Below are 25,247 nucleotides of genomic sequence, written 5' to 3'. Positions count from 1 at the left end.
ATATGAGGCTGGAAAGTCTAAAATATGTCTAGAATCCCACCCTTTTTCACCGTCTTCATTACTACCACCTTCATCTAAATCCCCTTCTCTCTCACCTGGATTATTGTATTGGCTTCCTAACTGTCTCCCTCTATGCAGCCTCTTTAAAAGTTTCAAGCTGTTGGACTGCTATTACATTACTCCAAATGATACTTATTTCAATTCAATTCAAAAAGCAATTATCGAACACAGCATTCTTATTTCTCACATCACTCAAGCTTGGAATACTCCCCCTCATCTTGATTTCTGCCTATCCCACTCCTGCAGCTCACCATCCAAAATATTCTCTCTGCTCCATGAAATAACTCCTGACAAAACTTAACTTACATTGCTCTCAAATCCTACCCTTACTATTTGTCATCCATTTATGTGCATCCATTTATTTGTGTACACCTTATCTCCTCCACTAAATTGTAAATTCCCTGAAGGAAGAGATCATAGATTAAACCACTTGCATTTGCACCATGCTAGCTAGGCACTTAATTAATTATTGAATGAATGAATGAATGAATGAATGGCTAATGACTGTGGAGAACTGTTAAAAGGTACAAGTGAGGCAGTCCTGTTGGAAACAGCAGTAAGCCTGGTTTCCACTTGGTAAGTGTGTTGCTTTCTGATTGTTTTTCTGAGAGTCTAATGTGGTTGCACTGAACAGTCTGTAGGAAGAACTGTAGGTGTGACTCTTCGGCCAAGATAATGATTGCACTGGGTCTGATTCAATTCAGCTGGGCCCAGGGGCAGTATTAGGAAGCAGTTAAATGAGAGATCATATTCTGTCAAATCCTGAAAAAAAGGCTGGGCATCTGCCAAATGAGAAAGTACAGCTGGTCAGTAATTTTTCTCTCTTTTAAATGTGAAGCCGCATGCTCTGAAACAAAACAGAGCAGGGAGATGAGAAGTTATTTGAAGAATTCAATCCATGTAGATAATTGTTCTGCTTAATTCAGACAAAATCAGCTGTTTCCCCCTCATAAAATTATCAGCTAGTTATATGAATCCATGTTTCAGCCTCCATCTCCCTTTAGCCTGTCTGAATCAGTATAAGTCGGACTGCGGCCTATAAGCTTAGTTGGGCAGAGCCTAGAGGTTACGTTGTGTCAGCAGTGAGGCAGGTGCTCCTGAGGGCCCATTAGCTACACTTCTTCCTTCATAGGCCCTGATCGTGCCTCCAACCACAGATATACAGCATGCCACGGGCACAAACAGATCTAGGTAAGGTGAAGGATCAGCACAAACCCATCCTCCTTACTAAAGAAGCAGCTAAGATTCAGATGCACATCCTACCAGCATCAGTCGCGCTGTTTTAGCAGCATCGGGCACAGTGACTTGTCCACAGTAGGGCTGCCATAAGTATCCATCCAATCGCATTCACCATAATCACTCTCAGAAAAATAACAAGAGTCAATTACTGAGCTTATCCCCTGGACCATGCACAGGGCTAGGTATTTCATACACATTCTTTCCCATCTACACACCAATCCTGGGAAGTAAAAATTAACCCATTTTGCTGATGGGGAAACTGAGGCTCCAGTGGTCCCGCACATGGTCCAAGGTCGCACAGCCAGTGTACGGTGGAGCCAAGATTCCGATTGATGTTCAAGTCCAGAGCCATAGGTTTCCTACTTGAGCAGGCTGCCCACTCTTTTGCCAACTTCACCCGTGCTATTCTTGAGTCATGGCATAAAGGGCATGCTGCCGACTGTAATACTCTCGTATACTTTATCTCATTCATTCCTTAGGGAAACCTGGTGAGGTAGATAAAGCAGATAAAAATCCCCACTTTACAGATGAGGAAAGTTAGAATTATGTGATGAATGAGAACTCAGTTCTAGCTCTTCTTTGGCCAGATTCTGAGCCTACCCACTGTTAGATGACGTGGAAACTGAGAAATAGGAGTAAAAAATATTTTATTTCAAGAGGAATATGTCACACTTCCCTATTTGAAAACTTCCTGTGGTCTTCTAAGACTATAGGATTAAATCTAACCCCATTATTGCATCATATAAGGCCCTTCTGAACTGGGATCCCCTGCCTCACCAGTCTCTTTTCGGCTCCCTGCCTACCTCTCCACTCACCCACTGCTATCTCAAGCCAAAGCAAACTGTGCTCCTTTCTCTGAAGATGTCGTGATGTCATACATACCAGACCTTGCTCATCTCGTCCCTCTGCTTGGAAAACTCACACTTCCAAACTCAGCTCCCCTGAGACACCCACCTGGCTATTGCCCATTAGCCTGGGCAGGGCCCCAATTTCATCACCACCAAGTGCGAGGGCCACATGCAGTGCACCGAGCGAGTATCCGCCTCCATGCATGAGATTGCTTCACTGGCAAGGAAAGCTGAAGTTTTCATGAAGGTCTGCAAAGCCCTGCACACTCCGGCCACACATTGCCTGCCTGAGCTCAAGGCTCCTCTTCCCCTCCCCTCCCATTACTCACACTACCCTTCCCACTCTTCTCCAACATCCAGTCCAGCTCTCACTCAGAGCTTTGTTTTTGCTCTTGCCTTTGTTTAGAGCATCTTCCTCCCAAGCAATCACTGGTGAGTAAGACCTTTTCTAAGTCCCCCATTCTAAATCACTACCCCTACTCCTACTTTAATACCCTCTATTCCCCTTACATAGGTTTTCTTTAAAGCACTTCTTAACACCTGACAGACTACACATTTTACATATGTTTAAACTTGTCTGTTTTTTTTAGTGAATAAACCTTTCTAGCCCTAACTCCTCCCACCCACAACCTGGTCCCTAACACAATGCCTGGCGTTATCTGGTCTCCTCCGCTGGCTAGAAAATCCTGAAGGCTCGGCCAAGCCCATTCTGTTTCCATAGCCACAAAAAAGCCAGACAATGAAAGGCAAATCACAGTCCTGGAAGAGCTGTGGGTTAGGGCAGGCCAACTGTGTCTAGGCAGTCTCTCAAAGCAAGTGGGTCCTGGAACCACCACTATCAGGAGCAACAGCACAGGACCAAGGGAGCAGAGAGCCAGGGGAGAGGAAAGCAAGCCAGGGACAACAAATCAAAACAAGCCAGGGAGAGGGCAGTGGGAGAAAATCACAGAAATGGTGGGCTTTGAGATGTGCCCGGTGATGAATTCCATGGGCAGACCAGAGTTGAAAAAGCTAACAAATGTTTGCTGAATAAATGAGTAATCAATGGAAAAGCCGGGGAACAGTCTCAAGCTTCTGGTGGCTGGTGCCTTTCTGGCTCCTCCCTGTGTGGGAGCGGTGATTCACATCCCAGAGGTGCAGGTGCCATGCCAGCACCAGCCTCTAATGAGCATGAGCCAATGCAGAGGCCTGCACATGCTTCAAAGCAAAGGATTCATCTTTTGTCCTGGGAACTGAGGCCACATCCCCAACAGGTTCCTTTGGTGGAACTGTTCCATTTGTTAAACGAAGTACAGCACAGGCTTTGAGTTCACGGTCTGCAGTCCTGGCTCCAGCATGAGGCCAGGTATCCTTTGTGGTTCCACTAAGCAAGTACAAAGCAGGGCCTAAGACAAACTGCTATTCCACCTGGAAAGAGCCAGCAAGCACACTGGGCAGTGCTGGGGACGCCAGTCAAGCCCAGGAAAACTAGACAATGGAAAAAAAAAAAACATTTCAAATTGGCATCACTTAGTTTAGAGAGTTATAATCTCAGGTGTATTTTGACTCTAGGAGTCAGGAAAAGGTTGGGGGAGCACACATAGGTGCAGCAGGATGCTCTCTACCTCTACATGGTGTATTGTAAGATAGGGAAGGAGGGAAGGAACCAGAGCCAAGGAGCACCCACCTGTTCCTTTCAAGCCTTTTCATGCCATCCCTTCCATTCCACCATGAATGATTATTTTCTTAGAGTGGAGCCAGAACTGGACTAGAGTGCCAAGGCTTTAAAAACGCTGCCTTTAGCCCAGCCCACATGGCTCAGTGGTTGAGCCAGGAGGTCATGGATTGATTCCAGTCAGGGTACATACCCAGGTTGTGGGTTTGATCCCCTGTAGGGGGTGTGAAGGAGGCAGTTGATCAACGATTCCCTCTTATCATTGATGCTTCTATCTCTCTCTCTCCCTCTCCCTTCCTCTCTGAAGTCAATAAAAATATATTTTCTAAAAAAGTAAAAATCATATACACATTTTGTGTCATGTGTACTACGCTCTAAGTTTCACTTGTCAGCCTGAACCTTTGTCCTATGATTATATGATAGTGACTTGGCTTGTTAGCATTATTATAAAAGCTTATATTCCTAATTACTATATTATTATGATTAGTAAGGCCATCAAAGGGTTCTGTTTCCTAGGAGATGAGAGGTTGAGTCTGTGCAATTACCTCTTCTCCTGCTGACATCTGGACAATTAAAAACCTTGCCCACACACTGTTCACCTCTTTCTCAACTTAGTTACTGTGGGTTATCATTGTGTCAATTAAATCTTGGACCCTCTTTCTATGTCACTTTTGTGTGAGACAATGAATACTGATCAGTTATTCCTAGTCTTAGTAGGTTTTACTATTTTTCCCCAGACTATTTGGGAATGTATTGTTAACATCTCTAAGATGCTGTAACAACAGATACACACTTAATAGAAAACAAAATACTCATATACATTAACATTCTTCTTATTTTTTTATTCTCAAACTGTTACATCTTGATTCTTTAGTCTGATTCCTTTGTCCTTTCAGTTCTGCCTGATGCCCTTGAAATTACTTTTTTTTTTCCAGCAACCACAGAATATTCTCAAATTTTCCTGTTCTGACACATGGAAGCATTTCCCCTCCAGGAAGTTTTGGCTCCTACAGGGGCCAATACATGGGGAACTAGGGGTGTATATGAGTGTCAGCAGTGGTCAATAGGGCTGTTTCTGCTGCTAGGCCATTATGGAGTCGTTAGAGCTAAAAAAGATATTCTGTTTTGAGGTTATGAGTTCAAAATGATTTTTCTACCTTAGCACATTATACTGATACACCTTACTTTTCTTAGAGATGACTTTCTACCACTTTGACAATACATGCCCCATCCAAAGAAAGCCTAGTAAGATATTTACACCACAAATGCTTGTTGAGCCATATCAAATTAAGAGATATTCTGCATACAGGTGTAGTTTTCCATTATCCCATTATCTCTAATGTAAGGCTGATGACTAATCTAAGCTCCCTTCATCACATTCCTCCTCACCCCTCACCTCACACCATCTATTCTTCACAGTTCACCAATAGAATAGAATAATTCCATCAAATAACTAACCTTCTGCTGGGATGTAGAAAAAGCATCAGAATCAGTTCTGATCTTTAGACAAGTTGTGGCACAACCCATGTTCATCTTCACTTGCCAGTAAGTGACCCTCCTTCTTCCTTTCTTTGCCCTCATACTAGGAAACCTCAATTCAGAGACATGATGGAGTTTCCCAGGACCCCATGGTCAGAAATGTCCCTTCCTTTCCTCTTCTCTCATCCAAATGTATCTATTTTTTGTCCCACTGCTTTAGGCAAGAGCATAATTGATGTAATTAATTTACCTTACCACGGAATAGTTATGGCTAACAAAGGAGTAAGCTATTATTCCTCCTGGGAATCTTAAGCACCCTGCTAGAAATTGGGGTGAGGGGATACTTTGCCCTTCAATCCCATTAGAGTACGGGTGGGGAACATCCAGCTCGTGGCTCCTATAAGACTTGGGAAATCATTTGGTCTGGCCCTGCCAAGGCATTAGGGGTGAGTTCATTAAATGTTTGACCAAATATAGCAAGCTAATTTTTAATTTGATAATTTTATATGGCAAATGATGTTATAAATATCCAAATGGCCCTTGGCAGAAAAAAAGTTCCCCACCCCTGCTTTAGAGTGAGCTACCAACTTGACTTTTATGTAAAGCTAGCACTGGGAAGTTGACCCTTAAAAAGAAAGCCAAGGGAATGATCCAAAATAGTCAAATATTAAGATGGTAAGAGGAGAGTGGCAGGAGATTAGAGTGGTAGGTCATACTTTTCCTTACAACCTATGGTGACATTTTTATGCAATGCACCAAAGTTTTAACTATTCCCTCAGAATGGGGATTCTGTTGAAGGTTTTAATAGCTATTATAACCAGATTTGTTCTTCAGAAATATTCCTTTGGGAGCTGTGTGGAGAATGGGCTGGAGGTGGTGCTCTGTCTGACAGTAATCTAGCCTATAAATAGTGAGAGCTAAACTAGTGGTGGAGGTGGAAAAGAGTGCTGGAATTCACAATATACTAGTATATAGGAGGGAGAATCTATCGGATTTACAGATGAATTGGATGTGGAGGAACAGAAAAGGAAGACAAGTTTAGGATGTTTCCCAGTTCTCTGAGGATATCTTCAGGGATAGTGGCCCATTCACCACATCAGGGATACATGAGGAGACACAGATTTGAGGCAAAAATGCAGATTCATAGTTGGAGCTCTTGAGTGATATAACCCACAAGTATGTGGCAGAGAATTAAAATTTAGAGATGTGGATTTTAGAATCACCCACAGGACAGCACACAATGAGACAGCCCAGGGAAGAGACTGGTGATGGCCTCGTGTGGAGAGGAGGTGGCCTAAAGAGGAGAATGGACCAAATAAGCTTCAAAGCAGGTCAAGATCAGAGGCCTGAAGGTCACAGGCAGAAATGGACCAAAAATAACAAGGCAAGAATTTACAGTGTGGACAAATGGTAAGAATATTCTCCTCTGTGGAAGACGTATAACTCCATATTTACTGTTTTAATTAATTAGTTCCCTGATACTCTTATTCATACTTGAAGCAGCTTATAAAATATAAGATAACTTGTTAAAGAAAAAAAAAGCAGATAAAGGGATCAGAGCAAAGAATACAAGGGTAGAATAATATTTGAAACTGTAAGCAAATTGAAGATACCCAAAAAAATGTCATATACAAAGGTTAAATGTCCCAAGTTTACACCAAAATATCATGGCAGCCAAAGCTCAAAAGGAAGCATTATTGATTATAATAATCACAGTGAACATAACATTTTTCATATGCCGTTTGTTTAGGAGAAAGGTAGATTTTCTGAGTACTTAATTCTGAGAAAAATGTCTCCTATGGATCCTCATAAATGGGTATGGTGTGATATCACTAGCAACACCCTCAAGAAGTACAATAAGCAACTTTCACATGGCTTCTTCTTATGGCATCCTCAAGGCTTCACCCCGAAGTCCAGCTTAGTAAAAACAGTTTACAAGACACCAAAAAGTGTAGTCTAAGTACACAGTTGTAAGTATCCTGGCTTGATCTAATGATAAAGTTTGAGCTGCTAGGGGAATTTATAGCCTTCTAACAACCCTCTAATAGTTTTATTTCTCACAATTGAGCTTCTGGTAAGAACTAAACAACAGAGTAAAGGTCATGGTATCTGGCAGGAACCTGAAGTACAGATATCTTGGGGAAGCTCTGTATTTTTTAACAATCTACTGAGGGGAACATTGTCTTCACATGTCTCTTTCATAAGAGAATGTCTCTTATGAGAATTAAAGAGCCTGAGCAGAACTACACCCTTCTCGCCCCCACCAAGGGAGCACCAGCTATGCAGAACCAAGATCCCTCCTTGGCAAATGTTTCTGTAAATTGTCCTACTGCACAAAGTGAATGGCTGGTTAAGTCCTCAATATTCAGGCTGGCCATGTGTTATTGAAGTCAGGAATTCTAGTAACATTACATTTAGGGTAGATAGTTGTTTTTGTGCACGTGGGACTCTAAATACAGAGGGGCAGCAAGGAAGATGCAACTAATAGAAGTAGGAAGAAAACATCTAGGAAGTAAATTGGTCAATTTAATATCCCCAAAAAAAATGATGGAAAGGGGGAAAGGAATTATTTCTTTTGTCACTGAAAACTATAAAACAGAAAACCTACCATAATTCAGCTCAGAATCACAATGACTGCATTCCCCCTAATCTTTATAGGCTACAATACATTCTACTCTTCTCCAAGAATAATCATAGCACAGCAGGTATTGTCCCTTGTTGGCAGGATCCTACAGACAGACTGGGACCAGAAGCGACGTTCTGGAAAGCCTATTGGCTACTATGCGGTATCCTGCAGTATGGTTTTATCAATAAAGGAAGCATGAGAACTTCATTTCTCTGACTCAGACTGGGATGAGAATAGAAGGATGTTATTTACTAGCCCCTGAAAACCCCATTGTCAGAGGGGGTAACTAAGGTGAAGAATAAGCTGACGGCGTGCAAGTTTATTCCTAGTAGGCTCTGACAGACAACCTGAAATGGTTACAGCAGCAGAAGCCTTAGACCACGAGGAGAGTGGCTTAAATGAGCTAGCTAATGAGTTGCTGACTGTTCTGGAACAAGTTAGAGGAATGGACATATGCATATGCCATTCCCTATTTTTGTTACAATCTTGGTAATGAGGGCAAGGTGTCAGGTGTCTTCATTCTTTAAACTGTAATGCAAGGTGATGGAGCTGTCAGCTCAGCAATGGTCTTACTCTTCAGAATCTTCTCTGCCTGCTTTTAGCTACTGTTCCCAATTTTGGACAGGAAATTCTAGAGCCCCTCGGAAAACTCCATGCACTGATGGGTAGGATCAAATGCAACAAAGTGTAAATCCTTCCTGGCACTTCCAAGTATAATAGGTCCAAGAAGCCTCATTGGGTGCCTTGTTACTTGCTTCTGAAGCACAGGTTGCATCTGAGTCTTCACTTGACTATCAAGGAAAAGGACCTGATCACATTACTACACTTACCATTCTGCTAGAAAATAACCTAAATTCCTCACCAGCACCAATAACCTACACCCAACTCCATGTCTAAGACTTCAAAGCAATTGACCTTCCTTACGAAAAATATTCTGTGTCTTTTCCTTTTCTTATAGAAAACAGTGGTCAAACCTATCCATAAGCTGCTCAACTCTTGAATCCTACAATGCTCTAGGCCAGTGGTCGGCAAACTAATTAGTCAACAAGCCAAATATCAACAGTACAACGATTGAAATTTCTTTTGAGAGCCAAATTTTTTAAACTTAAACTTCTTCTAATGCCACTTCTTCAAAATAGACTCGCCCAGGCCGTCATATTTTGTGGAAGAGCCACACTCAAGGAGCCAAAGAACCGCATGTGGCTCTCGAGCCGCAGTTTGCCGACCACGGCTCTAGGCAATAGGAGATTAGAGAACTATATTAACCTCTGATTGCAAGCAACAGAAATGGACTTCAGATAACTTAAGTAAAAAAAATATTCTGGAAAAGTATGGGCTCCTCACAAGATTGAAGGGAAGACTAAAGAGCCAAGCTTGAGGAAGACAGGTGTGAGGAGGCTCCAGAAGGTTTTGCTGCCAGTTGAGTCCTGGCCTCCCAGGTGGAATAATGGATTTCAATAGTTCCTTTACCCTCGGTTCACTCTATTCAGGATTTGAAGACCTATGAGAGAGAAACCAGTATGCCAAGCATAGGTCCTACCTGCCTCTTATGTACCTGGTTTGTAAGACGAAGGTCATGGGAACTGAGCGAGGAGGATCTCTATCTGCTTCCATACCTGGACAGAGAATCCTGAGGCTTACCTAACTATCACAGCTGCGCACTAAGCAGCAAAGTAAATTCCTCAAAAGGAAATAAAGGGTTATCAGGAAGGCACTAAAAAATGTCCTTATCAGAAATGTTTAAGCCAATTTTCTTCCTTTGTAGCTAAGGAAGCTAAAATCTAGAAAGGTTAAATAACTTTTAAAGATCAAAGAGCAAGTTTGAGGTAGAGGTGAAGCAGAAATTAAGACAAACATTACCCAAAGTATGGTCTATAGATCCACAGCACCACATCACATGGGAAATGCAGATTCTAGGGTACCACCCCAGAACTACTGAGTCAGAATCTGCATTTTAACAGCTTCTTGGGGTGATTCACATGCACACTCAAGTTTGAGGAGTGCTGCTCTATCTTTATATATCTCAACCTGTGTGTCACCCAATGGGAGTTGAACCCAGGTATTCTTCACCTGAACTTGCTCTATGATTATCTTTTCTCAATTCATAGGAAAAAAAATACATAAATGTTTCTTAATCATTTTCTATCCACTGAGGCCTATTCCCATGTGCTAGTTATCACACCCAGACAGAGGGCAGCTTTTATGGTCACCAGAAGCTTAACAGTAGGGTGTGCACTTAAGCCAGATTCCAACACAGTGGTAGGAAAAATCCTTAAACTCAAGACTTTATAAAGCCATTGTTGAGAATGAGTTACAGTTCCATCTGTAATCCTATAATGATATGAATTGCTCCATGTCACTTGGGTGCAAAAAAATAAATATCTTTATTGTTCTAAATCAAATTAAATCTTATTCCGTCCCACCTGGTGAGCAGGAAATCCAGTTGCAGTTATTCAGGAGACTCCTTCCTTTGCTTGTTTGAATCAGAACCAGGAAGCTTGTGTAGTTTTACAATCCAGAAAGGGCCCTTTGTCTTCAGTTGGTCATGGCCAGTGACTTTACCATCAGCCCTTCTACTCAGGGCCACTGTTCTAGAGGGTTTCAGGCATGCCTGCTATCTGCAGACATCTCTGGGTCTGCAGGCCAGAGACGTCTTCCTCCCTCTCCTCCCCACTGAGGTATTGTGCTTCATTTTGTTTTTGGTGGAAGTGTGCTTTTGATGGTGAGATTTTATTGCTTACATATAATATAGGCTAGCAACATGCTACTTGTTTGCCTACTGAGGTAAAACATATCAACATTTTATGGTGTTCTGTAAAGAGCACCAGCTTGTCCAGACGCCCTCTTACCTAGGCTAGTTCTCATCTCCCTACAAGTATAATATATATATATATATAGCTTTTGCTGCTGTTGGCTTTATAACTAAAGCACTCTCACTGTGGTTACTCCCCTACAACTCTTAGTCTTGAGCCTATAATGTGTTACTCACCCAATTTCTTATCACCTCTTCCTTGCTGCATGTTCTTTCTCTACTGGAGAACATAATGAAAGTGTGGTAAAGCCTTTGTGACTCAGATTATTTGGGAAACATGGAAAATGAAGGTTTCCTCAATTCATAACTAGTGTTATTAAGACTGTATAGATTCATATACAGAAGCCAGTTCCAGTCAGGTGTGTGCACACCCGTGTGTGTATGTTGGGGTGTGTGTGAAAAGGATGGTATAGATGTATATTGCATGGTGTAATTTTAAGTATGAATCATTGGAATCCTGAAATAAAGAATAGAGAGGCTGCCATTCAGATTTAAAATGTCCCAAGTACAGATTCAGGTTAGGAAAGGAAATACCTGAGGCTTACAATGTCAGGGCAAAGGGAGCCCTGAGAGGAGAGGACAGTACACCAAGGAGGAACTCATTATCTTCACAGTTTTGCCAAGATCTTGTATGAAGTGCCAATCCCTTTACTACATCCCACAATGCCCGTAAATATTATTCATGGCCAGTTTTCTTTCTTTTCTTCTTCTTCTTTTTTAATCCTCACCAGAGGATATTTTTGCCATTGATTTTTAGTGAGAGTGGAAGGGAGGGGGGAGAGACAGAGAGAAACATCTTTGTGAGAGAGATACATTGACTGGTTGCCTCCCATAGTAAACCCCGATCAGGGCAGGGATCAAGCCTGCAACTGAGGAATGTGTCTTTGACTGGAATCAAACCCACCACCCATCGGTCTGTAGGCCAATGCTCTAACCACTGAGAAAACCTGCTAGGGCCAGTTTTCTTTATTCCTTCTAAATCAAAAATTCCAGCCAGGGGCCTCTCTGGTAACAACTGCAGTAAACTTACACTGAGATCAGGAGGTCTACCAGAGTCATCAGGTCTGACTATCACTGGGCATCAGAGGCCTTCCAAAAATATGTTCTACAGCAACTAACATGGGAGAGGAAAAAACTGCCCATTTGGACTCCTGTATATGCCTAATGATATTATTTGACCAATCAAAACAACATACACCAAGTTATATAAAATTCCAAGGGTTATATGGCACAGCTTTACCTTCAAGGAGCTTTTAGTTTGCTTGAGGAAATGAAGCATGTGCATAGACAGAAAACAAACAAAATACACACTGGTCTCCAGTAAGGACCAAATGAACGAAAGAGACAATTTCAGTAGAGTTCAGGTGAGAAAGGTAGGGGTGGGGTTGTTGTCATCATTAGCCACAGTTATTTAGGAGGGTTTTATGAAGGATTGGAAATTTCAACTTGACCTTGAGCAATGATTCTTAATTTATGTCAATGTTCTCTTAAGGAGTACATGAATGGATCTGTAGGAGTCAATGAATCCTTTGGATATGCATTTTCTGGGATAAAGTTTCATGGCCTTCACCAGATTCTCAAAGAGGTGACTGAAAAAGTTACAAGCCATTACCTTGCAAAAAATTTTATAAATAATGAGGAAGAAAAACAATATCCTAAATAGGGAAACAAGTAAACAGAAGAACTGTGAGGGAATGAAGAAACCAATTAAGAGGAAAAGGAGCAATACCAGTCTGGTAGCAGTAGTGGTGCCATGTTCATCTAAGGTAATGTCAAAAGATGAAGCTGGAAAAGCTGTTAGAACTGGGTAGTAAAGGTCCTTGATTATGGACCATCAGGATTATGCTGTGGGCAAAACTCAGGTGAATGACATGGTGACATGGGCTTTAGGATGATTTATCTGACCAGCTGAGGCAGGAGAAGGTGGAAGATGATAAGCCTGAACTGAGGGAGAGCTCTAGTCCAGTGATGAGGATCAAGAAAATGAGTTGAGCTGATTGCTGTGGCCATGGAATGAATGAGAAGGATTCTGGAGGTGTTGAGAGAAGAATTGATAAGATTTAGTAACTTTGAGATATGGAAGGAGATAGAAAAGAACCAAGGATGACTCAAAGCCTCAACCCTGGATGCCTGTAAGAATGACAACTCATTCACGGAAATAAGGAACAGTGTACCGAAAGCTGGTTTCCAAGAGAATGATAAAGACTTTACTTTCTAACATGTAGAGTTTGAGGTGCTGTCCCAGTTAACAGTTGAGAACCTCTTTATCAAAGGCACCGAATTTTTACACACCCAAATATAAGATGAGTGCTATCTCCCATCGTGTTCTTCCAGCCCACTGCCCTCTATCCTAGACACCTGATTTAGCCTGACTACTTGGGAGACTGCACTGTGAACTTGAGGCTGTATCAGTTTTGTTTTTTATTAGCAATCTTTCCTAAAGTATTTTCTCCAAATGACGTTATCACAGTGTGATTAGGAGACATGCAAGGACATAAACATTCCAATAAGATAAAAGCAGCCCTGCCTTCCCAGTACTCTCAGAGCACTTCAACTTCATTAGGCTCCATGTTGTTTCATTAGAGTCAATGCCATTTAAATTTTTATGTTCATTTCAAGGCTATTTGTTTTGACAAAGGATTTTAAGAAAATGCAGTATGAACTTTCTGGGTTTTATTTAACTTTATAACCATCTCATTTACTCCCCAATAAAGGAATAACTAAGCATTCCTGTTAAGTTGCTAAAAAAAAAAAAACCTCTTTGCATAATTACTGTGCGATGAGGAAATTCATGCCAGGAAAATGCTGACACAAGCTATCCAGTGTTTGGTTGCTGAGGTTTAAGGATGAGACATTTTCTCTCGTCCTTAAACCTCAGCACACATACAAGCCTCTATTTATATATTATTTTTTAAACAAAGGTGTCTCTGACCCTACCTTATAGAGCACGCATGAAGCTCAGCTGGGAGTTCCCCACAGCCTAGGAACGCAGACAGACAGAAGATAACAATGAGTAGCGAGGGATGGGGTGATGTACCTGAAAAGAAGCAGGCATGTATGGATTTTTCAAATTGTTCCTCATTTCTCTTCACGATCACACTAATTGATTCAGACAGATCTTCTCACTTGCCCAACTCATAAATCAAGCCGCTGCTCAAATCTTCATTTTGTAGGATGTTCCCCCCTGGTGGGCAGGATTTCTCTCTTATCTATCTAACTGTAACTGATTTTTCAATCAACCTAGCTTAAATTCCTGCCTCCTGCCTCAATCTTTTTCTGTTTATTTCAGACCCCTGGGTCATTGTCTTCTTTCAACCAACAAACACTTTTGAGCACCTGCTAATTGTAGGCATTAGTGTCCACTGTACTTAGTCCTTGTTTTCCCCATGATTGTGGGAGTATACTCATGTCTTCACTCTAAGACACATGATGGTTTCACTTCTTTTGTATTTCTCAGTGCCAAACCAATGAATGTCCATATGTTAAAATGTGCCTGGTGTGTTCTAAAGAAAAAAAACTAAAAAAAACAAAAATGCTTAGGCAAATCCAGAACCAGCTGTCATTTCAAGACATTGAGAAAGAAAACTTAGAAAACGAAAAAATATATGGAAATATATATTGGTGTTTTTTTTAAGTAGAAGAACCAAGAGAATGAGTCCAGTGGAAAGTGTTTCTATTACAATAAGCTGAGGAATGTGTTTGGTTGGCTTTGTGATGTGTGAGAAGAGTAGACCTAAGTTCCACTTGGATCTCACAAATAGTTACTAGCCCTGGGGGTGTTGTGTGGCTCATGCTGTCCTTGGACACAGGCAGCAACTTGTTCACCTCATCTATGATAACAGCTTCCAGCAATGGGCCTGGAATTCACAGACTCTAAAATTCATGTCCAGTAAACTTCCCCAGAGGTTATGCTCTAAACACGAAGTTTGAACTCCGTGGGAGAAAACAGCATTATAAGAAACAGAAAAAGATACTTTGAATAAGAAGATATTTTGAAACAGCAGAGCTGTGTGGTGGCATAGCCTCGTATTTAGTGTTTTCCTAATTATAAAGTCAGTGCCACTACCCTCTTTCCCCAGTACAGACAAGGGTCTCTTTCTTCTACTTCATGGCTCCCAAGCAGCTCCTATTACCCTATAGGCAGCAATGAATACTTATCCAGCCGAACTGCTGGCTTTTCACACAAATATCCAGAAAATGTTGTTGGGCCTCTTAACTATTACATTTCCATATCAAGCACATTTTCTGTAAATCTTTTCTTTACAGTCCTTTTGTGTACATCCAAACCAACAGGCTATACTCTGAGGTAGAGATTTTAGCAGATGAATAAAAGTTTTAGCATTTATAACTTTCAGAGCATGGCTAATTATAACTCGGGGGTGGGAGGGAAGCAGGGAACTTAAAAATATTGTCTATGGACTCAGAAGGAAGAAAGAAAGAAAAGCCTTTATTAAAGTGGCCACTGAAGAAACATCTCCTCAAACACATTATTTATCCTTCTCCCAAAACAGAGAGAAAAAGACATGAATGTGCTCTTTAAATTAGAGGAATCTCTGTGAAGTGATACAGAAAAGCTTACCTTTGGTTTCAGCTCTAAGAAACCACAGGAATTTCATTGATTAATCTTAGACAATGAGGAAAAGATTAACAACACATACTCCTGTAAGCTTGAAAATTATATAGTCCTGGAGTCAAATATCAACTTTTTCAGGTGCTACATAAGACAGACCCCACTTAGTGATAGCCAGATGGTCTGTGTTTCAAAGCCTCTCTGAGCTTCATCTGTACAATGAAGACAAAACTACCAGCCTCACAATATGGTTTTAAAGATTAGACAAGATCATATATAACCCTATATAGTAGCTGGCATCTCAATAAATAGAGGTTTTTCCTCCCTGTGTCTTCATACCCCTCCTCCCATCCTATGTGCCCAAATTGCACAGAAGTCAGGGGCTCCATTCATATCCATTCTAAAGCAGCATTTATTCAAGGCATTCTTGAACTTAACTCTTCACATTAGTTTCTCCATCTACAAAATCGAAATATCACCTACCCTACCTATCTCATAAGTGTGCTGTGACATCTTTGAAAAATACATAATACTGAAAAGAATGTCAGTGAGAAGGGGAAATTTCTGGGCTGACAGTCAGAGGACTGGATTCTAGTTATGTGACCATGGGCAAGCTGCTCAGCTTCAAGGTCCTCATTTTCCTTACATTAAACACATTGATAATGATGCTTGCATCACTTATGTCTCAAGGCTGTAGTAAATCCTCCTTTTCCATTACATATCTTGAGCCTTGCACCTGTGAAACCAGAAAAGGTTTGGCTCCTGGTCACACAGCAATTATTTAAACCTAGATTTTTACACCATGCCTAAAGTCCCGAAGTCTTACATTCTCCTATACCAGGACAATGACATTGAGAGGAGCATTATTTCAGAGGGTAAGTTCTTGAAGGCTAGGACTAGGCCTTTCTTCTTAAGAGCTGCACGTCTACCTCAAGTCTTTATCTTCTATAGTGTGAAATCAATAGAATGTCTAATGTGGAAAAATCAGCAAATCGGTATGCAACTTAGAAATATGGTAAAGGAACAAAAGCTGAAGAGTTTATATAAGTTGCCTTTGAAGAAGGGATCAAGGGTGGAGAGAAGTAGCAGAGGCAACTGCTAAAGAAGATATCAGAGCAGGCAACTGAAGCTCACCTGTACTGGGTGTGTTAAAGACAGTTTGTAAGTCCTGGCTAAGAGGCCACAGACTGGAATGGATGACTCCCTTCCATTCCTGGGAACCTTACAAAATTACACATGCCTTTAAAATCCCAACTCAGGAGCATTCACCAGTCACTTACCATTTATGCATTATCAACCAATCTGCTTGGTGAACAAGTTGGAGAAAAGAGTACTTTTATATAGACTACATGGTCAAAAATTGGTGATCTGCTTTAATTGCAAACATGACTGCATTTTTGTTGTTGTTTTTCTAAAGGGTGGCTATCAATACTTTCCTCATCTTCTAGGATGATCTCAAGAGCAAACGCTCTTATCATCACAAAAGAAGGACCAGATTTAACTGATTTAGACTCTGTGCTTCTGGAATCATTGGTGTCTATTGTGAATGAACAGCAGGAAAATACGTGTAGGGTTAAGGAGGTGAAATAAGAAAGGAGGGAGGAGTGTCTTTGAGAATAATAATAATAATAAAAGATATTATTTCCCCCAAACTAAATAAAGGTCAAAAATTTAGTGAATGTTGTTCACTCCTCACCATCACCTGTGCACCCATCCAGGATGGTACATAACCCACAAGAGAGGTGTGACCCTCAACACTGTATGAACAACGGAGAAAAAGCCTCCATGACTGTGTTTGGATTAGAGAGAGGAAAACTGAGCCCTCTGGAAACCTAGATCTGAGATAGAGATGAGTCCCCTGTTTATTTACCTACATTGAAATCCTGAGCCAAAATGAAGTAATCTCAGTAAAACTTGACGTGCTTTGTAAAATGTGATGCCATTGATTTGGGGAACCAAAAGTGACTTTGGCATCTATAAAACGGAACTTTTTTATTCTACTAAAATAGCAATTCACCAGGTTTGATATGAAAAAGCTGGCAAAAAATCCTTCAAATTGTGACCCCCTTCCCTAGAGACATGACCGTATCATTTTATAAATAAAGAATAGCAAGGAAAAGTTAGAAAAATACTGCAGCAATTCTTATTTTTCAACCCCTTAGACACAGCTACATTCATCTATTTACATTACAGCAAATGTAATTATGCATAGTGTAAAATAGAAGAAATATCTATTTAGTTGCCATTTTTCCAGCCTTTCTCTGTAGGCACTGGCCTATAGTTCAAATGATCTTATATCTCCTGGTTTCCTTTATCCAGAAATTCTAGGGATGGCCTTGTCCCGTGACCCAAGCAGGGTCTGATTCCCAGACTATTCTAGCAGGACTAGAGTTCTCAGAATCTGTGTGTTTCCATGACAACCAGTCACCATTATAGAATCTGCCTCTTTGGGAGGCATATTACAGCTTCCTTCTGGAGGGAAAAGCCAGGAAGGGAGGAGAAAGAGAAGCAAGTGGGGAAAATAAGGGAGAAGAAGTAAGAGAGGAGGAAGCAAGGTGCAAGGAAGGAGCTTAAAACCCATTAAATATGGAACCAACACACCAAACAGCCTGAAAAACATATAAACATTATTCACAATCAGAAAGAATTCAGGGAACCTTTCTCCTATGATTATTTTTTTATTTCTCTATTTATCTTCTTTTCGCCCTGAATTCCCAAGCACCCTGGCTTTTCTCAATATGTTTTTATCTACAGGAAAGTTCCCCTTAGAATTTCAATCAACCAGCACTGTCAAGTTTTCCCCCTTCCCTTTTTAACACTTAATATATAAAAATGAGCAGGGGATCGCCTACAGCCCTATGAAATCACTAGTCACTACAGTGCTCAAATTACCGCCCCCTGGTGCATGGAAAATTGCTTTTTACTCTGGCTGAATGTGGTCAGGGTACATCCAGAGCCTTACCGTGAAGGGGAGCACAGATATTCATCATACCACAATCTCACCAGCAATTTTAGAGCGCGCGCGCACGCGTGTACACACATATATACATATATATACATATATATATATATATATATATATACACACACACACACACACACACACACACACACACACACACACACAGTTTGTTCTCTGAGCACTTTCCCCTCTGCCTCTTAACAACACCCACTCTCCCTCCTTGTGACTTATTGAAAGACATAGCATTGCTCCAAAGTTCTTTTGTTCTTCTTTTCCACTTGCAAGCAATTATTTCAAAAACTGTATAAAAATTGCAATAAGATATTGTTCAATTCTTAAGACTCTGTTACATCTCTTCTGAGGCAAGGTAAGAGAATAGGAGAATGGGAAACCATACTGGCATGCTCTTCAGAAAAATCTGTGCTGATCAGTGTGAGGTGAAAAATAGGCACTTCACTTTTCATAACGGTTAATATTCTTTTCAATTGTGTCCCTTTAATATCCAAAGACACAGTGAGATACTTTCCAGCGTATTTTGTTTGGTTTTTATATAGAAATCCTAGGACATCTGATTTAATGATAAAAAGCAAACAATTTAGGACCAAATGAAGTGCTTATGTTCTGCTCTACCCCTCTGCTCCTCCCAGTCATGCAAAGTGCTGAAAGGAATGTAACTGGGGAAGACCAAGAGAGTGTTGTCTGAATCTCCCACACCTCGACCTGCACACAGCAGACTAAATCCTACAGGGAGAGTGTGCAGGGCAGGGGGAGCACCGGAAGAGGAGGAAGGAAAGTCCTCGGGGAGTCTGAGGAGGGTGGGAAATAAAAAGGTAGAGAGAGAATGTGGGAGTGAGCTAGTAAAGGCAGAGATGGGTAGAGAAAGAAAAGAAACAGGAATCTTTTTAAAGGGAGGAAGGAGGGAAGCAAAGAGGGAGAAAGGGAAGGAATAAAGGGCAAAAGAGCAAGGAAGCAAATAACAGTACATAGAAACAGGAAGAAATGACCCAAGGAGAAGCAGCAATACTGGACAGATGACATCGAAGCTCTGACACAGCCATGCATTTCAGGAGGGCCCTGCTCTCATCTCAAATGGCATGCCTTGGGTTCCTCTAAATACTTGAGCCCGTGCCCCTGAGCATGATCTGATTAATAAGTTGTGGCAAGACCTCATTGTGTCTTAAGGATTTAGAATCTCCCTTCCACTTCCCTCCGGTGGTTATGGATCTTTTATCTGCTTTATCTGTGGAGCCTAATGAATTCCTGTTAAGTCTTTACAGCAGTGGTCCCTTCCACTTAAATCTTCCCCCTGATCCTATTTACCAGAGTTTACAGTTCAGCGTGTTGTGTGCTAAATTGTTTGTGTTTCCACAAGCAACACTAAATGCTGACTCTGGAAAGTGGTTAAGTTGCCAGAAGGAGAATTTTCGGGTTGGTAGTAAATGGAGCCTGATGGGTGGGTAGTGCTTCCTTTCTTCTTACACCTGCTCCGTCCGCTGTCCTGGGTATAAAGACTCAGCATGCACAGAGGGGTTTTCTGAGGACCTGCACTTCCCTGAGTTTAAAGGAAACAGACTGGCAGTCAGGAGGCCTGAATGTGTCCCAGCCTTGCCATGACTAACTAGATGAGCTTGGGGTATGAGCTGCCGTTTTCTCATCTGTAAATGGGGGTCAGTATACCTCCTTCCTCTACACCAGAGTTGGGAGAGGAACCTGGTGTGACTGGGGAATGATAAAAAGGGTGATTTCTGCAGAAGATGATATTAAGGAACTAAAGATAAAGACAAACAGGTAAGCTGGAGCCGGAGATGCCTTGGATCTCTCCATGCTTCTCAGTTCCTCACCTGGAAAGTGGGTAGAAATTATGACAGTTCTCTTCAGAGGTAGGTTGAGGAGCGGATTTAGCTCTTTGGATTAAAAAGTCTTTAGTTACTCATACCCTCCCTGCAACCCCAACCCTTCAATGCCTTGTCCTGAATTCCCCTAGCTCTGCATAGGGTCCTATCTCTGTTATGGCTAAAGTTGTCCCAAGGAAATCTCTGGCTCCTCACAGCCTCTCACCACAGAATATTCTGAATCATTTTATCATGAGGTGCAGGATCCTTAGAGAATGATGCCAAAAGCACCTCTGTCAGATAGTTTTGCTACAAAAACAGGCCTGTTAAGACAAAACAGCAGCATTTGGGAAGACTGTGGTATTTGGCAGGCTGCCTTCCCCGAGCCTCTTTCTTTCTGTCCTTGCCCTCAGAGATGATAGTGGTGAGCGTTTTTAGACATTCCAGGGAGAGTGATAGTGGAATTTTCAAACAGAAAAGATACCCACATAATATGGGCTGTAACACACGACCAAAATAATGCAGGTATCTTACCAGATCTATGTGTTTAGGTCCAAATCCACTAGGTCAAATTTCAGGAACACAGGCCGCCCTTATATTTTGTTGCTTAATTTTTAACTGTTAAAGTTGACAGTTTCTGGAATACATAGATGTCCACAAAACATACAATGATATGGGATAAAGAAATGAATGACTGAGCTAATTACCTAGAATAAAATACAAATACCACAAATAATGGTAACTTGTTAAACATTCCTATTAGTATTTAATGCCTTATTGGGAAAGGAAGTTTTTAAAGGAGGAAAAATTGGAAGGAAATAAACAACAATTACTTTGTACACTATATGGTTAGTGCTGTGCTGACATGTTATACATGTATTTATGTAGGATTAATATGTTTGGCCCTCACAATTACCTAGGAGGTCATTAACATAATGCCCCTTTTAATTTTGAGATGAGGCTGAGAGAGTTTATATGACTTACCTTGGGTAACAGAATTGGTAGAAATGGGAAAAGTCAGAGGACACTAGAATAGCAAGGAAACACTGAAAAAGGGAAGTGGACTGATCCATCTTATACTACTCAAAAAAATTAACTCCAAATAAAGACTTAAATGTAAGACCTGAAACCATTAAACTCCTACCAGAAAACATAGGGGAAAGCTCCTGGATATTGAACTTGGCAATAATTTTTTTAATATGACACCAAAAGCATAAGCAACAACAGCAAAAATGAATAAGTGGGACTACATCAAACTAAGAAACTTCTGAAAGGCAAAAGAAATAATCAACGAAATAAAAAGGCAACCTACTGAATTGGAGAAGATATTTGCAAATCATATATCTGATGAAGGACAAATATCCAAAATATATAAGAAACTCTAGCAAAAAATAATAATAACCAAATGGGCAAAGGAACCAAGTAGACACTTTTCCAAGATATACAAATGACCAATGAATACATGCAAAGGTGCTCATCACTAATTATCAGGGAACTTCAAATCAAAACCACAATGAGATATCATCTCACACCTTGTTAGGCTGGCTATTATATAAAAAGTCAAGAGATAAGTACTGATGTGGATGTAAAAAAAAATGGGGAACCCTTTGCACTATAGGTAGGAATGTACAGCTAATATAGAAAAACAATATGAGGTTCCTCAAGAATTAAAAATAGAACTCCCATATGATCCAGCAATCCCACTTCTGGATATATGTGCAAAGGAAACAAAATAATTATCTCGAAGCAATATCTGCATCCCTGTGTTCACTGCAGCATCTACAATAATAAAAGAGAAACATGCAAATTGACCATACCTCCGCTATGCCCACAAGTCACACCCACCATCCAATCGGGAGTGAATATGCAAATTAACCCAACCAAGATGGCTGCAGCCATGGAGCAAGCAGGAGGCTTGGGTTTCCCCAGCAATGGAGGAAGCCAAGCTTCCCGCCCGCCCTGGCAGGCCCTGGCCTCCACTCAAGGCTACAAAGTTTCAATTATAGAAGATAAATAAATCCCAGATACCAGGGCCTCCGCTTGGGTCGCTGGGGGGCGTGGCTGGCATGCAAACCACCACAGACCCCTCGCCCAGGCCACCCCATGCCCCAAGGGAACCCCCACCCTGATCCAGGACACCCTTCAGGGCAAACCAGCCGGACCCCACCCGTGCACCAGGCCTCTATCTTATCTAATAAAAAGAGTAATATGCAAATTAACTGTCACTCCAACACAAGATGGCTGCCCCTATGTGGTCAAAGATGGTTGCCCCCATATGGACACAAAGATGGCTGCCACAAGATGGCCAGCAGGGGAGGGCAGTTGTGGGCAATCAGACCAGCAGGGGAGGGTAGTTGGGAGGGACCAGGCCTGCGAGGGAGGGCAGTTGGAGGCAATCAACCCTGCAGGGGAGGGCAGTTAGGGGTGACCAGGCAGGCAGAGGAAGGAAGTTGGGGGCGACCGGGCCTGCAGGGAAGGGCAGTTGGAGGGGGACCCAGGCCTGCAGGGAGAGCAGTTGGGAGGGACCAGGTCTGCAGGGGAGGGCAGTTAGGGGCAATCAGGCTGGCAGGGGAGTGGTTAGGGGATGATCAGGCTGGCAGGCAGAAGCGGTTAGGGGCAATCAGGAAGGCAGGCAGGCGAGCAGTTGGGAGCCAGTAGTCCTGGATTGTGAGAGGGATGTCCGACTGCCCGTTTAGGCCCAATCCTACCATCCCTCGAGGGGTCCCAGATTGGAGAGATTGTAGGCTGGGCTGAGGGACACACAGCTCTGTGCACGAATTTTGTGCACTGGGCCTGTAGTTATCTATAACAGCCAAGACATGGAAACAGCCTAAGTATCGACAAATAGAATAGGTAAAGAAAATCTATACACGTAGAATATTATTACTCAGCTATAAAAAAAAAGGGGGGGGGGGGAAATCCTGCCATTGCAACAGCATGGATGGACCTTGAGGGCTGTATACTAAGTGAAATAAGTTAGACAGAGAAAAACAAATAGGAAAAGATCCCACTTATATATGGTATCTAAGAAAAACTGAACTCATAAAAACAGGAAATTGAACTGCAGTTGCCAGGAGCTAAGGAAAGGGATTTTAAGACACTGGAGTCACCTGAGCACTTTCACAGGCAGAAGAGGAGGCAGGAGAAAGGGGACTGAGGGCATAAAAAATAGATCCACCAGCTAATGAATCGAAAGGGAGAGCTCCCTTTCAACACTTAAAATAGGATTTAATTTGTAAACATTTCATTTTCTGGAGAACACATATTTCTTAAAGCAAAGTATACCAGCACTAAAAGGTTTGATGTCTTAGCAGATGACAAGGGCAGGATGGACAAAAATTAGGCAATATTCTTCTGTCAAGAGTCCTTGTGTCCAGGATCTGCTATATAATGTGCGAGTTGGTGCTGAGGGTTTAATCTCATGCAAAAGTGCAAGCCAAGAAAAAACGACTGGTGGTCACCCTGGCTGATGTGGCTCAGTTGGTTGAGCATCATTCTATGCACTAAACAGTTACTGGTTCGATTCCCAGTCAGGACACATGCCAGGGTTCAGTCCTCAAGAGGCAACCAATCGATGTTTCTCTCTTACATCAATTTTCCTTTCTCTTTCTCTCCCTCTCCCTTTGTCTCTCTCTGAAATCAATTTAAAAAAACAACACAACAACATATTTTCAAGAATGACTGATGGTGATCTGACCTTCACAGAGGCATTTTACTAGGTCCTGTCAGAATTCATAAAGTTCCACGTGCCTGATAGAGAGGGTACAAAAGTTACTGAATGAAAGTACTAAAAGCTGAGTGAGAAAAATGAGAAATTTTTACTGAAGAGTAAGACTTAGAAATCTCTACTCCTCATTCTCGATTAGAGAGGCAAAGACAAAATATACACATGTTCCTGTTCGAGTATTTACAATAACTTAATTGCTTTGATTTTATTGTGGTACCACAGATTACCATCTTAAATATTTGGGGCTCTAACTTTCATTAATTTAAAACCAGAGTTTTCATTTAGACATTTATTTTTAATCAGGCTCTACAAATGAGCCTGAATACTTGAATATTAATAATAATAATCAACTTGCTAGTGACTTATTTTTCCTCAAGTTGTGGAATTAAGCATAGCTTTTTAATCGTAGTCATTAGCATTTTTTCCACTGGAGAAACTAAATCAACTGCACATGTAAAAGCTCATTTTTTCCATGCACATCCACACAAACTTGTCTATAAATTTTCTATTCTTTTCCCACTTTATCTCCAGGCTAGAGTACTTACTGTACTCTCCAAAATGCACCCGATCTTATGTCAGATAATCATCAGAGGAGAGTGAAGAGCCAGAGAAATCATACCATTATAATCATCATTAATTATAGTAACTGCTGCTGTTGAACACTCATGGACCAGGTACTGTTTACAAACTCCCTACACATCATGGATAAAACTTAAGAAGTAGGTACTTGTAGTATTTCTATTTGGCAGATAAGGAAACTGAGACTTTGAGAAGTTAAGTAAGAAGCAAATGGCAGAGCTCTTGTCTCTCTGTCTCTTAGTCATTGCCTGCCCCACTCACTCATACTCATAAGTCCCTTACTTTTTCATGGGCTTAGTTAAAAGCAAATGGGACTTGCAAAGTTGGCTTAACATAAAAAAATCAAGCATTGTAATATGCCATATTAATAAAATAAAGTATAAAAACCACATGATTATCTCAATGACAGAAACAGTACTTGACAAAAATCCAACACTGCTTCATGATAAAATATCTCAAAAATTATTACAAAGTAATCAAGACAATGTGGGACTGGCATAAGAATAAACATATAGATCAATGGAATAGAACCAAGAGTCCAGAAATAAACTATCATATTTATGGTCAAATGATTTTTGATAAGGATGCCAAGACAATTCAATGGAGAAAGAATAGTTTTCAAGAAATAGTGCTGGGACAAATGGATATCCAAGTTGGAACTCTACTTCACACTATCCACAAAAATCTTTTCAAAATTGATCACAAACCTACATGTAGACTCTAAAATTGTAAACTTTCAGAATAAAATGTATGAGTAAATCTTCATGACCTTGAGTTATACAGTGGTTTCTTCTATGTGACACAAAAAAACAAAAGCAACAAAAGAAAATATAGAAAAATCGAACTGCATCAAATGATA

This window comes from Cnephaeus nilssonii, assembly GCF_951640355.1.
Source record: "Cnephaeus nilssonii genome assembly, chromosome: 15".
NCBI lineage: Eukaryota > Metazoa > Chordata > Mammalia > Chiroptera > Vespertilionidae > Cnephaeus > Cnephaeus nilssonii.
Note: the sequence above shows the minus strand (reverse complement) of the source record.